Below are 20,941 nucleotides of genomic sequence, written 5' to 3' on the forward strand. Positions count from 1 at the left end.
CGTGTAGGTGTATTACTTCTGTATTTGGCACTAGTGCCACTGGAATCTGTCCAGTTTTGGTGTCCACAATTCAAAGAGGATATTGAAAAACTGGAGGGGATTATAGTGATGCTTCACAAAGTTTAAGGGTTGACTTACAGTCTAGAAGTAACTACATGGGGAACAAATCTTTGATAATGGGTTCTTCAAACTAGCAGACAAAGGCAGAAGATCCAAAAGCTGCAGGTTCAAGCTAGACAAATTCAGATGGGAAATAAGATGTAAATATGTAACAATTAGGGTAATTAAATATTGCAGCAGCTTACCAAGGGTTGTGATGGATTCTTCAACACTGGCAATTTTTAAATCAAGATATGCTCTAGCTTTTTTAGAAAAACATGCTACATTCAAACAGGAATTATTTCAGGGAAAATTAGTTGACTTGTGTCATACAGGAAGTCAGACTAGATGATCTCAGTCCTTTCTGACCTTAGAATTATGAAATATGATCAAAGAGAGCTGATGAGAGAAACTGTAGCAATGAATATTAAATAGTTAAGTATCAGAGCGGTAGCCGTGTTAGTCTGGATCTGTAAAAGCAGCAAAGAGTCTTGTGGCACCTTACAGACTAATAGACATATTGGATGCATCTGACGAAGTGGGTATTCACCCAGGAAAGCTCATGCTCCAATATGTCTGTTATAGACTAACAGAAGTGGTGTGAAACCTTAAATTAGACTGAATAAATGAAGACTCAGCACATGCCAGTAATACGTTTTAATGTTTTTAGAAGGTCTCTTTCTATAAAATAACACTAAACTATTGTATGTAAAATAAATAAGGTTTTAAAAATATTTAAGAAGCTTCATTTAAAATTAAATTAAAATGCAGAACCCCCCCCAGACCTGTGGCCAGGACCTGGGCAGTGAGAGTGCCGCTGAAAACCAGCTCATGTGCCGCCTTCGGCACGCGTGCCATAGGTTGCCTACCCCTGCCACAGGACTCTTTGCTGCTATTAAATAGTTCTCACTTTCATGATCAATTAATGTACAAAACACACATTGCATCACTGGCTAGAGCCAAGCAGCATGTAGGCAAACAAAATCTGAAGTTTCCTACACATCCCCAGTTAATGCACCTGAATTCTTACTTGCAACCAGTCATGAACCTCATACAGGTCAACAAATGTGAACTTGGTATCTTACTATTTCAGCATCAACCAGCCTGGTGGACTTGTGATCATGCTACCTATCTCTTTTGCCAATTTGTTTCTGTTTCCCTCCCCTGCACTTCTGCTTCTCAACACTCCCCACCCTCTGAAAGTTCCTCAAATATCTATGCCAGGCAAGGTGCACCGAGATACCCCCTGGGAGCTAAAAGCTGTCCAACAGGTGAACTATATCACTGCAACAAAATTCTTGTAGGGGCTGTGGCAGCAAAATTCTCATCATAAGAAAATGCCTCTTCCAGTAAGGCCCCCATGCTCATGATAGTCAGGTGAAGTGTGATTTTCATCATTCACATCATAAAAATCAGTCAAAGAAACATGCTCATCAAGAGTAAAGGCCATGTGTCAATACAGCCAGAGCTTCAAACACCCATCAATTTACTAATAATCATCATCATCAAGAAATAGCTGATGGAGATGCAGAGTCTGACCTTCCAGGTCCAATAGTGCTTACAATGGGTTGCTCCCAAGTGACTGGAACTTGTGCGCTGTGAGATTCCAATTTACACACAAGGGTATGAAAACAAATTACTGACCAAAAGACGTGGCATATGTGGGAAAGGGGGTCCTAGCGCTATATAGTGTTAAGAGCAAAAGTGGACTAATGCATGTGCATTTCAAGTTTCCTCAGAGTCTGAAGCTTCTGTCTAGGCAATTAATCTGTTGCTGAAAACAGCAGTCAGCAACAAGTCTACTCAGACTGATGAGGTAAGTGGTGTAACTGCTGGTGTAGACAGGCCAAAACTTTTCAGCACCATCATAGACAAGAGTGTACAGAATGTATACTTGTGTGTAATTTGTCCATAAGGGTGCTGAGAAGAGTTTTTCCCTCTGTATATCAATAGTTTAACTATCTGCAGAACTGGTTCAAAGAAATCCACTGCTGACAGCCATTAGCAATGGGTCTATTTCCTGGCATGACCAGAGCTTAAGTATACAACTATTGCCAGCAATTGTCAGGTTGCTTACAACAAACAAAACCACACTCTGGGAGCCAACAGCCCTTCTGCTGAGTTCTGGGGACTTAATGATTCCTAACTTTCCTTAGCTTAAGTACTTCTTCTTCTGTTATTTATTCAAGTGGAGGAATATAGCTTAGGATGCAACAAATGGGATTTATCAAATCAAACAAGTGTAAGATGCATCTCTTCGTGTATCTGCAGCCAACACAACTGAACCTAACTGACTGCATCCTTTCCAGCAGAAGGGAGAATTGTTTCATTTGTTAGTGATTACATAGATGTAAGACAATCAGGTGACTAGCTTCTACTAGAACTCCTTCCTTGAGAGCAAGGTAATGGATTATGCATGTAGGAAACTCTTCCAAGACACTCTATAGTGCCACAAGATTCTGCATCTTATTTTGCTTTTGTAGGATTTGACTTATTGGCCTACCCCCCCCAACAGACTTCCTCTCTGCTCTCCTATGCCCAGGGACACCTTTGCTTTCTGTTCAGATGAGTCCTCAGACAAACTCATACTATGAGGATTTCAGGGGTGGATGTGTGTTTATAAGTACACCTCTACCCCAATATAACGCTGGTCTCAGGAGCCAAAAAAAAAAAAGTTACCACGTTATAGGTGAAACCGCGTTATATCGAACTTGCTTTGATCCACTGGAGTGCTCAGCCCCGCCCCCCCAGAGCACTGCTTTATCACGTCATAGCTGAATTTGTGTTTATCAGGTCACATTATATTGAGGCAGAGGTGTACATGTTTATTGCTATTAAACAGAAAAACACTTCTCTTGGGCATTTCTAAGGCAAGACAGCTTCAAACCTCAAGCTAAAATTATTGCTGGTAAGGTTTGCAGGCAACACAAAAGTTGGGGGAGTGATTAATCAGACAGATCAGTTCTACAGAGTGACTGGGAAAGTGGTCTTACTAGAACAAATTATGTACTAAATACAGCCGAATGCATGGACAGAAACAAAGAATGGGTCATACTTACAGGACTGAGGAGAGAATGTTGGACAGCAGCAACTATGAAAGCGACGTAGCTGGATAGCCAACGCAACATGAACTTCTAGTGGTTAGCAACAGCAACAAGAATTACCACCACTCCTGAATGTATAAGCAGGGGAATATCAAGTAGGAGCAGGAAGGTGGTATTACCAACACTGTGTACTCCATTAGCAAGACCACTTCTAGCACAGTGTCCAGTTCTCACACTTCAACAAAGACACTGACAAAAAGGGTTCAGAAAAAAAGCTATATAATTAAAGGTTTGGAAATCAGGCCTTACAGCGAGATGCTAAAAAAAGCTCAATCTATTTAGTTTGAAGGTTAAGAGGTGCCTTGACAATGGTCTATAAATACCTATGTAAGGAGAAGATTTTTGATAGCAGAGATTGAAGAGCCCTAACAAACGACGGCATAATAAAATCCAGTTTCTGAAAGCTGAATTTAGACAAGTTCAGACTAAAAATAAGGTGCACATTAACTTTGAGGGTAATCAACCACTGGAATAATTTACCAAGGGATTTGGTGAGTTCTCCATCACTTGAATCTAGATCGGATGTCTTCCTAAAAAGACATGTTATAGTGCCAACAAAAGTTATGGGCTTGATGTAGGAACTGCTGGGCACAATTTTATGGCCTGTTCTATGCAGAAGTACAGACTAGAAGTTCATAATGGTTCTTTCTGGCCTTAAAGTCTACCCATCTATTCCTTCAGAAATAATATAGCAAGACTTTTCTCCCTGTTCTGCAGAGGTAACACCCACCAAAGCACTTCCCCCCAGTAGATTAAGTTAAAATATGCCACAGGACTGAACCCCACCATTAATACCTAGAACAGCAACATGGGCATTGGAAGCGTGAGCATCCTCATCTTGCTTTGGTCAATATACTTCATCCCTATCCTGAATCAAAGATTTCTCTCATCTACTCACCTAGATTTTAGTACAGCACTCACACTATCTTCCATCCTATTTAAATTTTGATCTCTAAAGATAATGCCAATTGGGTTAGCGACATGGATATTGGTCCCTTGAATGGAGCAATAAACCTCTTTTCCACAAATCTGTTCAAGTGAACTAGTAACTAGTAAGACTCCACATCTGATGCTTACCGCTCCCCTAAGATACCCAGGCCTACACAGCTATGCTTTATTATACGGTTATCTTTATTTGCTCCTAGATAAAGAAATGCCCTTTCCTCCAGAGTTACTGCTTGCATTACGTTATCACTGCCACATGTACAGCTGTTTCCTGCACTGCTGCTGCTCTGAAAACTGGTAATTGCGTATCAGCCATTCCTCAGCCAAATAAATACACATGGACTACTGGACTACCTAGTTCTCCAGCATTTCTATGAGACAGAGCTCGTATTTTCCTGCTCCTGAAAATGTTTTGATGATAAATGACTCTGCTGAATCCCTCCCTTGCAATGACACTGAAAATCACCCTGATTCTCTACCTAGCCTGCCTTGCAAATTATAAATATTTCACTAAAACACAGCAGCTGGGAACATCTGTCAGTTTAAGAACAGAATCTTCTTGAAACATTGTTATGGCAGAAATCACTGGCATCGCAAAAGTAAAAACAAAGTTAGTTCTACAAGGCTGGGAACAGCCTGTATCCAGGTGGACAAACGAAGACATTCACCAGCCTCTTGAGAGGCCACAAAACCCAGGTTTATCCCCATTTAGCATCCTGTGTACCTTAGAAATGCACCATCTACCAACTGCACCAGGAGTTGGTTATTTTGACTGGCAGGATTAAGGTGAATTTATGTACACTCAAAGCTCTTCCAGGAGAACTGGTAACAGTATCTGAGTTGGGAGCTTCGGTGAGAGTGAGCAGAACTGTGCCAAGGCTGGGTGCAAGGAACCACAACTTGTCTCTGTCCGTTGGAATAGCAAGCTGTCTGCCTGCCTGCTGCAGAAAGGATCCTAAGAAATGCATTTTTTCTACTAGGCTTGTAATGGAGCCTGGTTAGTGGGTACCCCGAGTTTGCACATGCTGACTGACCCAAGACAACTTCCTGTTTGGGGAAGGAGCGGTAAGAGGAGCACTGCCCTATTGCTCTGTTCCTGCACTGATTCAGCCTGTGGATTCAGAGTTTTTGCCAGCAGCAGCTACCCCTTCTTGACGATCACCAGATCCAATAAAAGCAAAAAGTTTATTTGGCAGAAGGCGAGAGAGAGAGCGCGCACGCAAATAAACCAGTGACATGCAGAATATAAACCCAGCTATACTTATGGCCAAATTCAGAGCAAGAGCCTCTAAATTCAGGACTTGTCTATACACAAAGTTGTACCAATTTAATTTAAACCAGTTTAAAAAACCATTTTAGTTACACTGATCCAAATCTCTATTGTGGAGAGTTTAAACCTGGCTCATAGCAGTTCAGCTTGCACCTGTACATTAGGGTTTATCCGCAGGATTAAATCGCCCCCATTTAATAATGGTGTGATTTTAAAATGATTTACTTAAATTGGTGCAAACCCCTCATGTGGAAACACGTCAGTTTACATCCGACAAATTAATTTTGGTAAGCTGGCCACCACAGGCCCAAACCAAAACCCTGGACGTGAACAGCTCCAAACTGTAGGTTAAGTTCAGATTCAACCATTACAACTCAGGCCCAACTTTACTTTCCATATTCATATCCAGGTTCATATTCAGACCAGCTGCACAAGTCAGGAGCTGATGATTAATTCAAAGCTTGTCTTCCCCCTTTCAGCAGGACAGAGGGAATCCCCCAGGGAAGCCATATGTATGTGAGCACGTGCGTACCAAGGCAAACAATGACAGCCATCTGCTCAGTTAGTCTTCTTATCATCTACTTACTCTGCTGCACACAGAATGGAAACATTCTGTAACCAGAACCCCCACAGCACATTACTAACCTAACCAACAACTAAAGCACCTTGCACTGAGTTATACTTGGGGTAGGTATCCTTAGGGAACAAATTCCTGGTCTAAACCTCATCAGCCACTGCACATCCTGTCTGGTCTGCACAAGGACAACTGAAAGTCAGTTCCTCTGCTCTGAAAAATCCTCCACTTTTCATCTTGCATTTGGTCTAGTAATTAAGCACTACGGAATAGCACAGGGTATCTGCTCAGTGATTTCTGGCATGCCTCACGTGATCCTGTAATACCTGCAGCAACACAGCACATCATCGGTATTGTCTAATCCACTCTCACTACACCCCTGCAAAGTCAGTAACTATCATCGATGCATTTCACAGATGGGGAGGTTGAGAGAGAAAGATTCTATAGGGCTGGATTTTCACAAGTATGAACACTGAATTATGCATGCAGTTTTTCACACCCCTGACTTTCATGCAGACCCATTGTTCCAGCGTCCATGCAGCAGCCCTGACTGGTACAAAGACATACCTATCTGCACGTAAGAGAACCAGAATCTCTGCACACACAAGTCAGAGGGGTGCGGGGAGCTGAAAGGGCGTGAACACAGTTCTAAAGATTTGGCCCTAAGGAACAGTTAATAATAGTGAGTCAGTGGCAGAAGCAGACTTAAAACTCCCAGCACTCCCTGTACAACCCAGCACATCATGCTCTCCCTTCCTCAGAAGGCAGTCACACCAAAGGCCGAGAGACAGTGACCACTAGAGATGTGAGAATCCCACAGAATTCTTCTAGAGCGCGATGTTCCTGTTACATAGATCTTGTAGTAAAAGAAGGAAATGTCTGACTTGTACATTTATTAGCTGCTACTCAAGTAGACACAGATCACTTACAGCCAGTAAACGAGAGGGGTGTCCGTCCGTCCAGAGTTCTACAGTTGTTGAGTCCCAGCCTTTTATGAGATAAAGCTGTTTGGTTACAATGGAATCTAGGAGGCTCTTGTTTTGTGTCTTAGGTGCTTTATCCATTCATAAAATCATTACTTCCATCTCTCTCATCTCCTGAGCACTGACATCTCTGATCCGCTGACACTGAAGAGAATTTATCCTTTTAACTAGGGTAAATCATCTGATGAAAGACCCAAGGTCATATCTAGCCCCAAGTCTGCAATAAATGTCAGTGTGCATATACAAAACTATAATACCTACCGGACACCCATCCGAATACAAATAAATCAGGGAACTGAAATTCACCCGAATAATCCTTATAAATGTACTAAAGGGCTGGATCCTGCAAGGACCTGTGCACCATCAGCTGCCACTGACTTCAAAGGGAATTGTGGGTGCTCAGTACTTCACAGGACCTAGTCTAAAATTAGCAAACACGACACCACCAGAAACATGGGCATGGAACCCACTAGTGGAAACCTTGAACTTGCCTCGCCTCTGGGATTATGTTCAATTAGAAGCCCAGAGGACACTCATGGGACTGGGCACGCCTACACTACAAAATGAAGTCCACTTAAGTTGACATACGAGCGATGCAGTAGCTAAAGCCGTGTTTTACGTCCATGCTATGCCCCCTCTGTCAGCACCGCACATCCTCACCAGCAGTGCTTCCACCAACTTGTGTGGGGCTCTCACAGTCTACAGGCAATGTAAGTAACGTAGCGTCTCCACGGACTCTGCATCGCCCTAACCACTATGCCTCTCACACACGTGGAGTTCTCAAGTCCATGTAGTGGGTGATACACATGGGTGGGAGCTACATTGTAGTGCAGGCACTTACAGAGTTAGATCGACATATGCTGCCTTGCCTTGACTTACATCAGTGGTTCTCAAACTTTTGTACTGGTGACCCCTTTCACACAGCAAGTCTGAGTGCAACCCCCTGTATAAATTAAAAACATTTTTAAATATATTTCATACCATTATAAATGCTGGAGGCAAAACACAGTTTGGGGTGGGGGCTGATAGCTCGTAACCCCCCATGTAATAACCTCACTATCCCCTGAGGGTTCACAATCCCCCGTTTGAGAATCCCTGGCTTACACACGCTATGCACAGAATGACTGTGGGATGATTATTTATATCTTTTACAGCAGGGTTCTCAACCGTTTTCTTTTTGAGGTCCTCACAACATGCTACAAAAATTCCAGGGCCCATTGGGGGAGGGACGATCCTCAGGCATAAGTGTAGGTTGACTTCTATTTTGAGTGGGCAGGGGCCAGCAGGGCTCGAGCCAGCTCTGCATGGCGGGGTCTGGGGAGGGAGCACCACCTCCACCCCTGATTCACCTCAGCAGGCCTCCCACCTATCTGTGGTGGGGAGGGGCGCACGGGGGCATGTGTACAACCAAAAATTATAAATCAAAGGTGGGAGGCTCAGCTCAAAAAGTTTGAGAACAGCTCATGGTGCAGGGAGGGGGTGGCTAGGGGCTGTGCGCAGGTGGGGGAGTAGCTCAGGGTGCAGGGAGGGGGTAGCTCGTGGGGGGGTAGCTAGGGGCTGTGTGCCAGCTAGGGGCTGTGTGCCAGGAGTCCCCCCCTGCAGTCCCTGTTCCCTAAAGGCTCTGCCAGCCATGGAGCTAGGTCCTCCAACCCAGGTGGCTGGGAGCTCAGGAGCAGATTCAATCCCCTGCACCAGATGAGGAAACACCACACTTGCCTGCACCATGGCACCAGCCAGAGAGCAGCAGCCATCTGGCACTGCCCAGCTCTGGCTTCCTGCCTCTGACCTGCCCAGGGGGCAAGGAGGGAAGAAGGTGTGGGGAGGGGGAGGAGATGTGAAGCTCCCCTGTTTTTGGACTGTGGCTTCGGAGGGGGCAACACACCCGTGTTCCCCCAACTCTGCCCATGGGCTCAGGGCTTCTGCCCCATGGGGAGCACTGAGGCTTGGGGCTCTGGAATTCAGCCCAGCTGCTCCCACCTTCAGCCCCCTAGGGGGCACTAGGTATTGGGGCTTCAACCCCATGGTGCTGGGGCACGGGCTCTGGGTTTTAGCCTGTAAGGGTTCGCAGATGCCCCTGTTGAGAACCCCTGTTGTACAGGACATGAGAAAGCACAGGGTTCCTCCCCGAAGAGCCCAATTATTAAACCTGGAGACCTAAGCTGGGGTTCTCTTTTTGCCACTTACATGCCTAAAGCAGGGTATTTCAGCACCCAGCTGTGAAACTGGACACCATAACATGGACACTACATGAGAACACTGGAGCCAGAGCCTTACTCAAGACAAAACTATGGTACTTGGGACTAGATTTTAGGAATGACAAGGTACAGATCTCAATGACAGGATTATAATGATCCATGGGAGGCAAGTTTGTAGAAATTTTGGTGGTGCCCAGAACCCGCCCCCCCAGCTCCGCCCCCTCAAACTCCGCCTCCACCTGCCTAAGGCTCTGGACGGGGTTTCAGGGGGGAGGTCTGGGGTGCAGGTCCTGGGCTGGGGATTAGGGTGCAGGAGGGGTGCAGGCTTTGGGAAGGAGTTTGGGTGCTGGGTGCAGGCTCCGGGCTGAGGCAGGGGGTGGGTGTGCAGGAGGGGGTGAGGGCTACAGGCTTTGGGATGGAGTTTGGGTGCAGGCTCGGCTTGGGGTGGGGGTGTAGGAAGGGGGAGGTGGTGCACCCTGGGGCAGAAGATCAGGCTGCAGGGGAATGAGGGTTGGGGCTGAGAATGAGGGGTTCATGATGTGGGGGGACTCAGAGCTGGGACAGAGGCTTAGGGTGCAGGGGAATGAGGGTTGGGGCTGAGAATGAGGGCTTCATGCTGCAGGGGGGGGCTCAGGGCTGGGGCAGAGGATTAGGGTGCAGAGGGATGAGGGCTCTGGCTGGGGATGAGCGGTTTGGGGCGTTGGAGAGGCTCAGGGCTAGGGCAGAAGGGCATGGTAAGGGCAGCCTGCCTTGCCATTAGCGGATGGCAGGCGCTAGGACCCTGGGGCAGCAGATAGCAGTTCTGCCGGGAGCCGATCTCTGGTAGCAGGAGCAGGCAGGGACTCCGCGGAGGGGGGACGCAGGGGGAGGGGTGGAAGGCGGAGGCCGGGACCCGCTCCAGGCAGGGACGCGGTGGGGCGTGGGGGAGACCCAGCTCCAAATATTGCTGGAGCAGGGCACCCAGCCCTGAATATTCCTGGAGCCCGAGCACCGCAAATGTTTACAACCCGCTGCCTATATAATGATCCACAGCTTCCATTTACAGAGCACACAGGGACCACTTATCCTCCCAATGTAATGCAGCAGCTGTCAGCAGCACCATAGCCATCCTGCACACCAGGCTGGGCCAGAAATTGAAGAAGCCAACAAATGGTGTCTGCGTCAAACTGCAAAGGGAATTTAAGATGGCAAAACATAATTTACCTAAGAGAAAGGTGGCTCAGAGAGTTGGATTAACCACCTCTCTCACCTTCTTCCTGCCAACAGCTCCATTCCTCACAATCAGGACCTTGGCTTTGCATTTCATCTGAAGTGAGCTCTTCCTGGAAACATATCAGGGCATTCGCTATTTGAAGTGTTGTGTTAGCCACGCTGGTCCCAGGATATGAGACACACAGGATGAGTGGGGGAATATCTTTTATTGGACCAACTTCTATTGGCAGGGGCAGCTCCAGGCACCAGCGCACGCCTGAGGTGGCAAGCTGCGGGGGGTGGCCTGCTGATCGCTGTGAGGGCAGCAGTTAGGATGCCTTCGGCAGCATTTCTGCAGGATGTCCGCGGGTCCTGTGCCTTCGGCGGTAGGTACGCCGAAGGACCGGCGCACCTCCCGCAGGCATGCCACCGAAAGCCGCCTGACTGCCGCGGTTGGGGCAGCAAAATACACAGAGCCGCCCCTGTCTATTGGTGAAAGAGACAAGCTTATGAGCTACCCAGACCCTGAAGAAAAGCTCTGTGTAGCATGAAAGCTGGTCTCTTTCACTAACAGAAGTTGGTCCAATAAAAGTTATTACCTCACCCTCCTCTTAGGACATTCATTTAACATTTAAAAGGCAGCTGAACAACAGAAACCAGAATATGTTCAGCTACTGTATTTGATACAGGGAAATCAATGTGACACATGCCCCTTACCCTGAAGTCAACAGGCAGTTTTCAGAGAATCTAAGGTTTCTCAAAAGTGGTTCAGCTAACGAAGTTCGTAGCAGTTCTATAAAGTGATTTACATCTTCCAAACCCTGTTCAAACATTAACTCTCAAACACCTCTGGAGAAAGATATTATCCTCAAACATATAAGGCACCAACAGGAAAAATTACACTTTCAAGGTCACAAAGCAAGTCAGTGATAGAGCCAGGATCAGAGAAAAGAAGCTCCTAATGCCCAGTCATGTGCTCAGTCCATTAAACAATGCTGCTCCGCATTTCGGTGTACTAAATGGCAGTGTTTCTTCCACGGAAAACTAACGGAGCTTACATACATTCTCAGACTGCACAGCAATAGGTGAGGGATAAGCAGCTGAAGAGAACAGCTAATAAATCTTTAATTGCTCTCTTTCTGCCATGAATTATTAGACTGATAATTTACTAAACAGATTTCAGAAATCCCTGTATCTGTATCAGTATCTTCATTCCATGAACGGAATCAGTGTGTCTTGCTAAGGACAGTACTGAATACTTCTGCAGCCCGGACTGATCGTGTCTGACTGGAAAAAAAAATCAGCTTTCCAATTAGATATCAGAGTATTTTAAAGCTGTTGACAGACAAGTACTATTTAAAAAAATGTTTTGGTTAAATTAACTGTTGGTTTAATAACTATTACATTAACTAAACAAATTTATATTAATATTGCAATCCTGAAGTGCTCTGCTCGCCAGTATTTTTTTTTTTAAATCGGAAAGCTAAGTCTTTCACTCATTAGTAAGCAGAATAACTCTCTTTAGAATGACTAATTTCAATGTTCAATTTGATGCATTCAGAATCTCTTTTCAAACCTGACACAGCTTTGTTCAAACTTGTAAAAGGCACAAATGCTTGGTAATGTCTGAACAAGACTAGCCTTGTAAAACTGAAATCATTTTGAAGCTCCTGAGTGACCAGAAACACCCTGTGACAATACAGGAAACCTCTTTGTTTTTACAGTTTTATAACTCAAAAAGTGACTAGGCCAGATTATTTCAAAGGAAAAAAATTAAAAAACTAACACTGCCCTGAGGTTCTGCATTAGAATTTTCAGGAAGTTTGCGTGGAGAAGACTTAAAGGAAAGCAAGGTCACAAGTATGCCCAAGAATGGAATGATGGTTGTATCCTGAACTATGGAGACATCACCGTGACTCCATGGTTACAGCGGAGTTTTCCTTTAAATCCCAGAGAGGTTCCCATGTGTGCGCATTCCGTATGACCAGCAGGTGGCAGTATATCATTGCAATCAGTCGGTGACTTTTCCTCGCTCCGTATGAGAGCAGGTAAGAACGTTTCATTCCCCTCCTGCAGTGGTCTCCAACCTTTCTACGCCCAGGATCCCCTTTTGAATTTAAGGGCAACCCAGGATCTACCCTGCTCCTTTCTGAGGCCTCGCCCCGCCCCCAAAGCCCCACCCACTCCACCAGCACCCTGCCCCCCCCTCCCTTTCACCAGGCTGGGGTTCAGGAAGGGGTGAGGGCTCTGGGCCAGGGCCAAGGGGTTCGCAGCGTGGGAGGAGGCTCTGGGCTGAGCCTGGGGCAGGGGACTGGGGTGCAGAAGGGGGTGAGAGGTGCAAACTCTGGGAGGGCGTTTGGGTGCAGGAGGAGATGTGGGGTGGTGGCTCTGGGAGAGGGATCAGAGCTAGGGCAGGGAGCTGGGCTGCTGGCTCTGGGATGGGCTCAGTAGGGGGTATGCATACTGGCTCTGGGAGGGGGCTCATGGCTGGGGCAGGGGGTTGGGGTGCAGGAGGGGATTTGGGGTGTTTGCTTTGGGAGAGGGCTCAGGGCTAGGGCTTGGGGTGCAACCTCCTATCAGGTGGCACTTACCACAGGCAGCTCCTGGTCAGCAGCACAGCAAGGCTAAGGCAGGCTCCCTGCCTGCCCTGGCCCCAAGCCGCTCCCAGAAAGGGCCAATGTGCCCCTGCGACCCCTGGGGGGAGCACATGGCTCTGAGCACTGCCCCTGTCTGCAGGCACCACCCCCAAAGCTCCCACTGGCCACAGTTCCCCATTCCCGGCCAATGAGAGCTGCGGGGGCTGTGCTTGCAGGCAGGAGCAGCACACAGAGACCCCTGCCCCCGCCCCCTTCAGGCGGCCAGTGGAGTGGTGTGGGGCTGCTGAGCCTGCCTGAGCACCAGCCCCACTACACCACCAGAGATCGCGATCAACTGGGAGAGTCCCCAGGATTTACCAGCCGATCGCAAGTGATGGGTTAGTGACCACTGCGGGCCTCTGGCTCCCCATCCTTAGCTCAGTGCTTCCTAAAGGGAACTGGCCATTATTGACACTGGTCCTGGAAAATGATCCACATGCAAAGATCCTCATCTGGTATGGCAGTATTCACAGATGGTGAACAGCAAGAAGTAACTGGCTCAGAATCCTCTCCACGGGCAAAGCTCCCATTTACAAATAACGTGCACGTTCACAGAGCCCTCCACCAGAAGAACTCAAAGGACCATAGTAACTGTAATCAATAAAGCCTCACAACACCCTGGTGAGCTATGCATTCGTTATCCCCATATGAGAGACAGGGAGTCGGGGCAGAGATGGAACAGGAATCCCTGACCCCCAGCACTGTGCTCTCTAACCACTAGATGACACTTCCTCCAAACAAGACTCTCCTCTTCACTCTATGGGTAAACTTTCACTGGGATGGTGAAAGGCAACCAATCGTATCATTACTATATCCCGCCCTTCACACGCTTAACAGGCCAGGCCACTGATGGGACACTGTCAAGTACTTTATAGTCCAGTTATTAGATTTGACTCAGCAACTCAAAGGAGGGCCCAAATTCCCCCTCTGGCAATGGGACCAAAGGAGGGAAGTAACTCTGCTGCATGCCCTCCTTTCTGGCTAGAAATGGGCCTGACTGAGCCTTCTATTTCTGAGCTTCCCAACGTTCTAGGCATTGGCATCCAGAATTGTGTCTTAGCCTTGTCTCCACTTCCGTAGCTGGCAGCCCCACAGCTCGCAAATCCAGCCCTGGTGCTACTCCACATGATTTGAAAACCCATCTTAGAATCCTGACAATCACATTTCTTTGGTCTTACTCTATTTGCCAAAAACTCTTCTGATCTGAAGCCCAGTGTCTCCATAGACCTTTACTGGGACAGTGGGGCCCTACACATCTCACTGTATTGGACAGAGAGCAGTGCAGACTGCAATCCTTACACACACTGGGTTCATCCGCGCCTGGAAAATAGCCTATTGCTGATCACCATTGTCAGCAGCAGAGCCCCCTGGCTCTCCCTAAGCTGGGGTTGGGAACAGCTTAACTGCTAGTGTAAGCAGAACAGAACCATTAACAGCACCATTACAGAGCATGCACCACCTGGCGCAAGTGCACTTGCCCAGCTTCATGAGCAGTGAAGCCATTTTCAGCACTTTCTAGTGGGGGAGTCAAGAAGAGTGAGTTGCCAACACTGGCTGTGAGTAGAATCACAGGACTGGAAAGGACCTTGAGAGGCAGGACGTAGGGCAGGGGTAGGCAACCTATGGCATGCGTGTCGAAGGCAGCACGTGAGCTAATTTTCAGTGGCACTCACGCTGCCTGGGTCCTGGCCACCGATCCAGGGGGCTCTGCATTTTAATTTAATTTTAAATGAAGCTTCTTAAATATTTTAAAAACCTTATTTACTTTACATATAATAATAGTTTAGTTCTATATTATAGACTTAGAGAAAGAGACCTTCTAAAAACGTTAAGATGCATTACTGACACGCGAAACCTTAAATCAGAGTGAATAAATGAAGACGCAGCACAGCACTTCTGAAAGGTTGCCGACCCCTGACGTAGGGTGTGGCTACACTTGAGAGCTCTCCCAGCGCTGCAGGTCCTCCACCTCCCTGTGGGGATTATCTTACAGGGCGCACTGGGGCACTGTTTACACTGGTGCTTTACAGCGCTGTAACTTGCTGCGCTCAGGGGGGTGTTTTTCACACCTGAGCGAGAAAGTTGCAGCGCTGTAAAGCGCCAGTGTAGCCAAGGCCTAAGTATTATCTAGACCATCCCTGACAGGTGTTTGTCCAACATGCTCTTAACAATCTCCAATGATGGAGATTCCACAACCTCCCTAGGCAATTTATCCCAGTGCTTCACCACCCTGACAGGAAGTTTTTCCTAATGTCCAGCCTAAACCGACCCACCGAGTCCAGCTCAAGGAACTGCAGCAGCAATACCACAGGGGGTGAAGCCAGACATGGATAAAGCTTTCTTTGTAAACACTTCGCCATTTGCTCCATTTGCAATTGAAAGCTGGGCGGCCTGTCCTGTCCATTGTGATTACAAAGAGGGACATTCCTGACATTATTATGGTAAAACCTGCTCAGCTTTGTAAGAGACTTTCCTCCAAACTGACAGCCCTGTATGTTTGTTTGTGAAGCTGGAGGTAACTCCCAGCTGCCGGAAAATACTTTAGAGCCCAAGGGATTGATTCTCTTCTTACATCACTGTAACTCTACTGGCTTCAACTGAATTGCTCCCAAGTTACACCAGTGAGAGGTCAGACTCAGGCCCCTGCTGGCTCTGTTACTAATGTGCTGTAACCTTGGGCAGTCAAGGTGACAAGAAAAGGGAAAATTGGGTTTTTGCCCTTTCCTGTTTCTTTCCGATGAATAAAAACAGCCTGTGAATGAAAGGGGTTTTTTTTGTTTGTTTTTTGTTTGTTTGTTTTTTACACATTAGATATTCCAGTCTGGTCTACCCTGTTTTTCCTGGAAGACTATAAATGACTGGAGAACTAGTACAATTACAACATCACAAGTACCAAGGAAGTGAAACCTGAACAAATGAGAGGGGAAGGGATTTTTAGTTAAAATTCTTCTCTTTTGTTAACACTTATAAGTCCAATGCCTGAACAGTTGGGAAAAAAGATATCCTTGTTAAAGACCAATACTCCTTACAATTAAGAGCTAGATATTCCTACAGGGGCTAAAAAGGAGTCTCTAGCAAAAACAAGGAAGAAAAGATGCTGTATTTCTAATACTTCTATGGTAAAATGAAAGAAGAAAAAATCCCTTTTAAAACAAAACAAAAATAAAATAAAAGCTTTTTAGGCCTTTATACAGAAAAAAGCAACAAAAGACGTGCTCTCATCTAATTTTGCCCCTGTGGCCATCACCTTTAATCTCTCCAGGCACAGGTTTCTCCACTTATAACACAAGGTATGGTAATATTTACCTGCCACATCCAGAGGTTGAGACTTCATTAGTGTTTGCAAAGCTATTCCCGTCCCCAGATGAGCAGTGCTATAGAAGTGTTGTTATTCTGCCCTTCAAGAAGATAACCTGTTTCCAAATGTTGTACAAAAACAAAAGCAAGGCTATTTTTGGAGTATGCTGTGTAAATCACTCTTTTCTAAGCCTGTACACGTATAAACTAGTTCTGAAATTCTCTGATTCTTTCCTAATAGTTTACTGCCAGGATTCACCTTGCTTAAGTCTGTGTCTACATTAGGGAATTTTACAAAGCAATTCTGCTGCTGAACTGATAGTAGCAATGGTGGGAGACAGTGTAGACAAGGCTCTGGTGGCCTCTCCTCTGGGCATTTTTACCACCTGTAAATTAAACTAATTTCAAAGTAGTCTAAGGGGATTCAGTGCCAAACTCTCATTGAAATTAAATGGGATTTGGGTGCTGAACTCACTTAGGCTCCTTTCAAAACCCCATCCTAAATCTGCCAGTTCAGCACAGTCAGCAGTTGCTCAGGTGAACACTTTTTGGGTAAAACAATGAGGAGTCCTTGTGGCACCTTAGAGACTAACAAATTTATTTGGGCATAAGCTTTCGTGGGCTACAGCTCAATTCATCAGTATCTTGCTGATACAGACTAATACAGTTACCACTCAAACTTCTTGGTAAAATTTCCTAGTGTAGACAAAGCTTTGAAGTTCTGTGCTAACCTCAACCAGGCTCTGCTACAGCGCATTGCACTGCCCCCAAGATAGGAGATACTGACATTCCTGCTTGGGAACCTGCTCAAGCCACAACTGGAACCTCACCAAGGTCCTTCTTTGATGGAAGGAGACAACTCCTTTGCTCTGCTGTGGCTTGGCTAATGTAAATTTCAGTTTGTATTTAAGATTCAGTCTCAATTCTGAGCGCCTCTTGCTCCTGGCCATCTGGCTGAAAAGCAACATCCTCAACGCCATTGGGGCCTCACTGTCAGACTCCAAGAACGAGTTTCCATCCAGCATTGAAGCAGGTTTAACAAGCAGAAGAACAACTTTAAGTGCTGAGGCATAAAACATTTGATTTAACCACCACTGAAGTGCTACGGATTGGTAAAGCTGGATGCAAGCTGGTTTACAGCCTCAGACACTGAGCAGTCCCTATCTCTCACTTAAGACCCCATTTGAATTTGGAAACCCAATGTTCTATGGCAGCAGGTTCCAGACACTGAAAGGCCAGGGCTATGTATACATAGGCTCTGATGTTCGTGTTAGCTATATTTCTTTCCACTGCTTTTTTAAAGCCAGCCCCTCAAGGAGCCAGTTATTAGGTGAAATACTGCAGGATCAGGTCTCCTTGTGGTATTTCAGTTCCTCGATGGCAGGACTGGTTGAAGATCAGGTCTCACATTATTATCTTTAGGGCACTGGCCAGTCACAACTGGGCTTTTGGCTGAGCTTCCAGGAAGCACCATGGTAACAGGAAGCAGGGCCTGATTAAATTCTCTTCTAATAAATGTGGACATTACAAACAGGCCCAACTTTCATCTCACTAGGCTGCCCAAAACTTCTGCTCTGAATACTGTCGAGCCGCAAAGTGGGCTCTGAGCCTTGGTCTGGATCAAAGTTTCATGGCACTTTGGCTCAAGGGCAAGCCCTGTCCACTAGTGGCAGGAAACACAACTCACCATGAGACCATTCAGAGCACTGTGCTGGTCATGCTGGGGTCAGGGAGGGGGCTTTTCTTGAGATGTTTCCCTGCTGGATAGAAGATGCAAGTGGAACAGATTTTCCCCAGGAGAAGCAGACTGTTAGAAAAGCAGAGACAGACAGACGCTTTTGCACATCAAAGGAAACAGAATCCTGAGTGGCTTTCAGGGATAGGCACAAATCAATAGTCTCCTTTTAAATACCAAGCGCATTTGTTTGAGTGCAGGGAGATTAGTCCCTCAGGATGGAAGTAATATGGGGGACTATTGACAGACACACTGACAGGAGGAAGGGGGAGTTCAGAAGCATACAGTAGCCAGGGATGTACAGGCAGTTTATCTGGTAGCCTCAGTGTAAGAGAGACTGTCACGGCTCCCCACTCTCTCTCAGCTCTAAGAAATCTCAGCAGCAGCTAAATTAGCTTCATTCACAGGAGACTCACTGCCCTTGCCACTGGATTCTGAAAAGCAGTATTGCCCAACAAAGTCACTGATGAAAGGTGTCTTGTTTTGGGGTTGAAGCAATGGACTGGGAGTCAGTACACCCGGCTCTGTTGTAGACTTTGGCCAAGTCATTTAACCTTGTGTGCCTCAGTTTCCACAACTGTAGAGTGGGGATTATTACCCGCCTATGAATTTCTATTGTGTCCAGCAGTGTAGATACTAACTCATCACACTGGGGTGGGAGGTTGTGCAGCTTAATTAGTTTGTCTATAAAGCAAGATCCCCCTAGGGAAGGGCAGAAGATTGTAGTGCCATGCATCTGGCTTGAGGTGTAGGTCTTGTCTATGATTCCTGAAATATCCCAGTATCCCTGATGGTTATATTGAAACTCATGTTTTTTTTTTATTTGGTTTCATTGGCCCAGTTTCAATACAATCTTCAAGACCTTGCTACAAAAACAGGGCAATTTTTACCAATATCCTGTCTGCCAAGCATTCTTCAGAGGTCCTTGGAACAGCCATCACAAGTTTTGAGAAGTAGGAGCAGGAGTGGTTTTGCATGACTGAGCCTGTTTACACTCACCAAATACACATTCAAGGCTCACTGTCCATTTAGGGAAGATTCTTTCACCCTCAGTGAGTTTTGTTCTGCCACTCTCTGGTGAGCGAGTGGTGATCCTGGAACTGCTCTAGCTAGAACTTTGCTATGTTACAAGACCTCAACTCCAACATTCTGGAGCCTACAGTAACACACAAAGCCAACAGCCAAAGATGGGGAGGATGCATGCAGCGTATAGGTACTGTGAACAGATGCAAATGGAAGGCTGCCTGGGTAGGCAGGAGAACGGAAAGCATCACATCGCGGACTAGATCAACGAATGCTCAGTGGCATAATGCAAACCAGGCCTGACTCTTGGGCTGTGCCTACACCATCCCACTACAAATGACAAATGTCATTTTCCCAACAGCTTATTACAAACTATTAAAAACCCCAGAATCAGTATGGGATAGTGCGCAAAGCCCCAAGCCACCCAGATCCGTCACCTTCAGCACGCACCAAGGCCCCTCTGCTGAGGCCCTTGAGAAGGGCTGGTGCCCATGGGCTGAGCACATTGTTCAGACTTTGACTACATCTTTGGTCAGTTGGGTTTTTCTGTTTTTAAGGTGAGGAGCTGCTGCCGACACTCAGGTTTTTGGGTGTATGGTTAACTTATGCAAAGGCGCCTAGGTGAGGTGCCTGCATCAGTCCTTCAACTCCAGCCACATCTTCCAATTCCCCTTATGGGCACACAAACTCTCCTGCCCCCCTAAGGTTTTAGTAGAGAGTGGAGGGAAGCCATCGAAGTATCAATGTGCCCCCACCAAACTAAAGAAAATGGAAATTAAATGTCTGTTACACTCACTGAGCAGCAATGTCTGGTCAGGCACTCTTTATTAATACTCCTGCAAATTAAAAGAAAAGACAGCTCACTGTAGAAAGCAAGAGGCAGCTTTACCACCTACACCACAGCACCTCTCTGTACCATAAAACTCAGCTACCACAACCATCCTCTGACTTGAACGAGAAACACAAAACAAAGTTACAAGGACAAATACATTTTACAAATGACGTATGTCCTCAGCTCCATCCAGGGTGATTGCTCACCCCAAACGGCAGAGCCCATTAACACCAGTGGGAGTGATCGCACTTCCTTAAAGCTTCGGTTGCTGGAGGGCAGATCTCATGGTGACAGCAGTAGGTTGCACCTGGGATCTAACTTTAAGGCCTTAGCAGCTGCTTGCCATTAGTGAGCAATGGTTGGGGGGGCAGGGAGCTTGGGGGAGTTTAAGGATGAGGGTGATGGGGAACATGGCTTTACCCTGGTCAAGGGGGCATTAACCCAGAGGCTGCCCTTGGTTATCAGCTGCTAAGAGGGTCCCCCTGGGAGCCCAGCCCGGCACTTGCGAGTTAAGCGGCTCTTAAGCTCGCAGTAAGAAGCGATTCCGTGGGTCACTGAGGGTTTGGCCGAGTTATTCCTGGAGAAGGGTTTTTCTGCTGGCCTCACCGCCGGCGACAGCGCGCAGAGCTCAGGGGTCGCTCTCGGCTGCGGCTGGTTAGAAACCTGCACCACGTCGCCGGCCCGGCCCAGCCCAGCGGCTGCAGGTGGGCGGCGGTTTAATGGGCAGAGCCGGGGGTGGAGCAGCTCCCCCCCCGGCAGGAGGAGGAGGAAAAGCCGCCAGACGAACTCACCCGTTCAAACCCTTCCCGGCCGGGCTGGGAGCCCCACGGGCCGGCCCCGCGCTCCCCTCAGCCAGCGCTCACAGAAGCTGCTAGAAAGTCTCACGGCCTCAGGCTTGGACCAGCCAATGAGGGCTTGTTCTGATGATGTCATGCTCCTAGCTTGTTTTGTATTGGCCGGCTGAAATCTCTTTCCCTCCCGCTCTGGGAGCTCGGAGAAGGAGTTCGATAGAACGCAGCCGGCAGCAGGTTTTTAATTAGTGCTGCTCCAAGCACAG

Source organism: Gopherus flavomarginatus, chromosome 15, assembly GCF_025201925.1.
Source record: "Gopherus flavomarginatus isolate rGopFla2 chromosome 15, rGopFla2.mat.asm, whole genome shotgun sequence".
Classification (NCBI taxonomy): domain Eukaryota; kingdom Metazoa; phylum Chordata; order Testudines; family Testudinidae; genus Gopherus; species Gopherus flavomarginatus.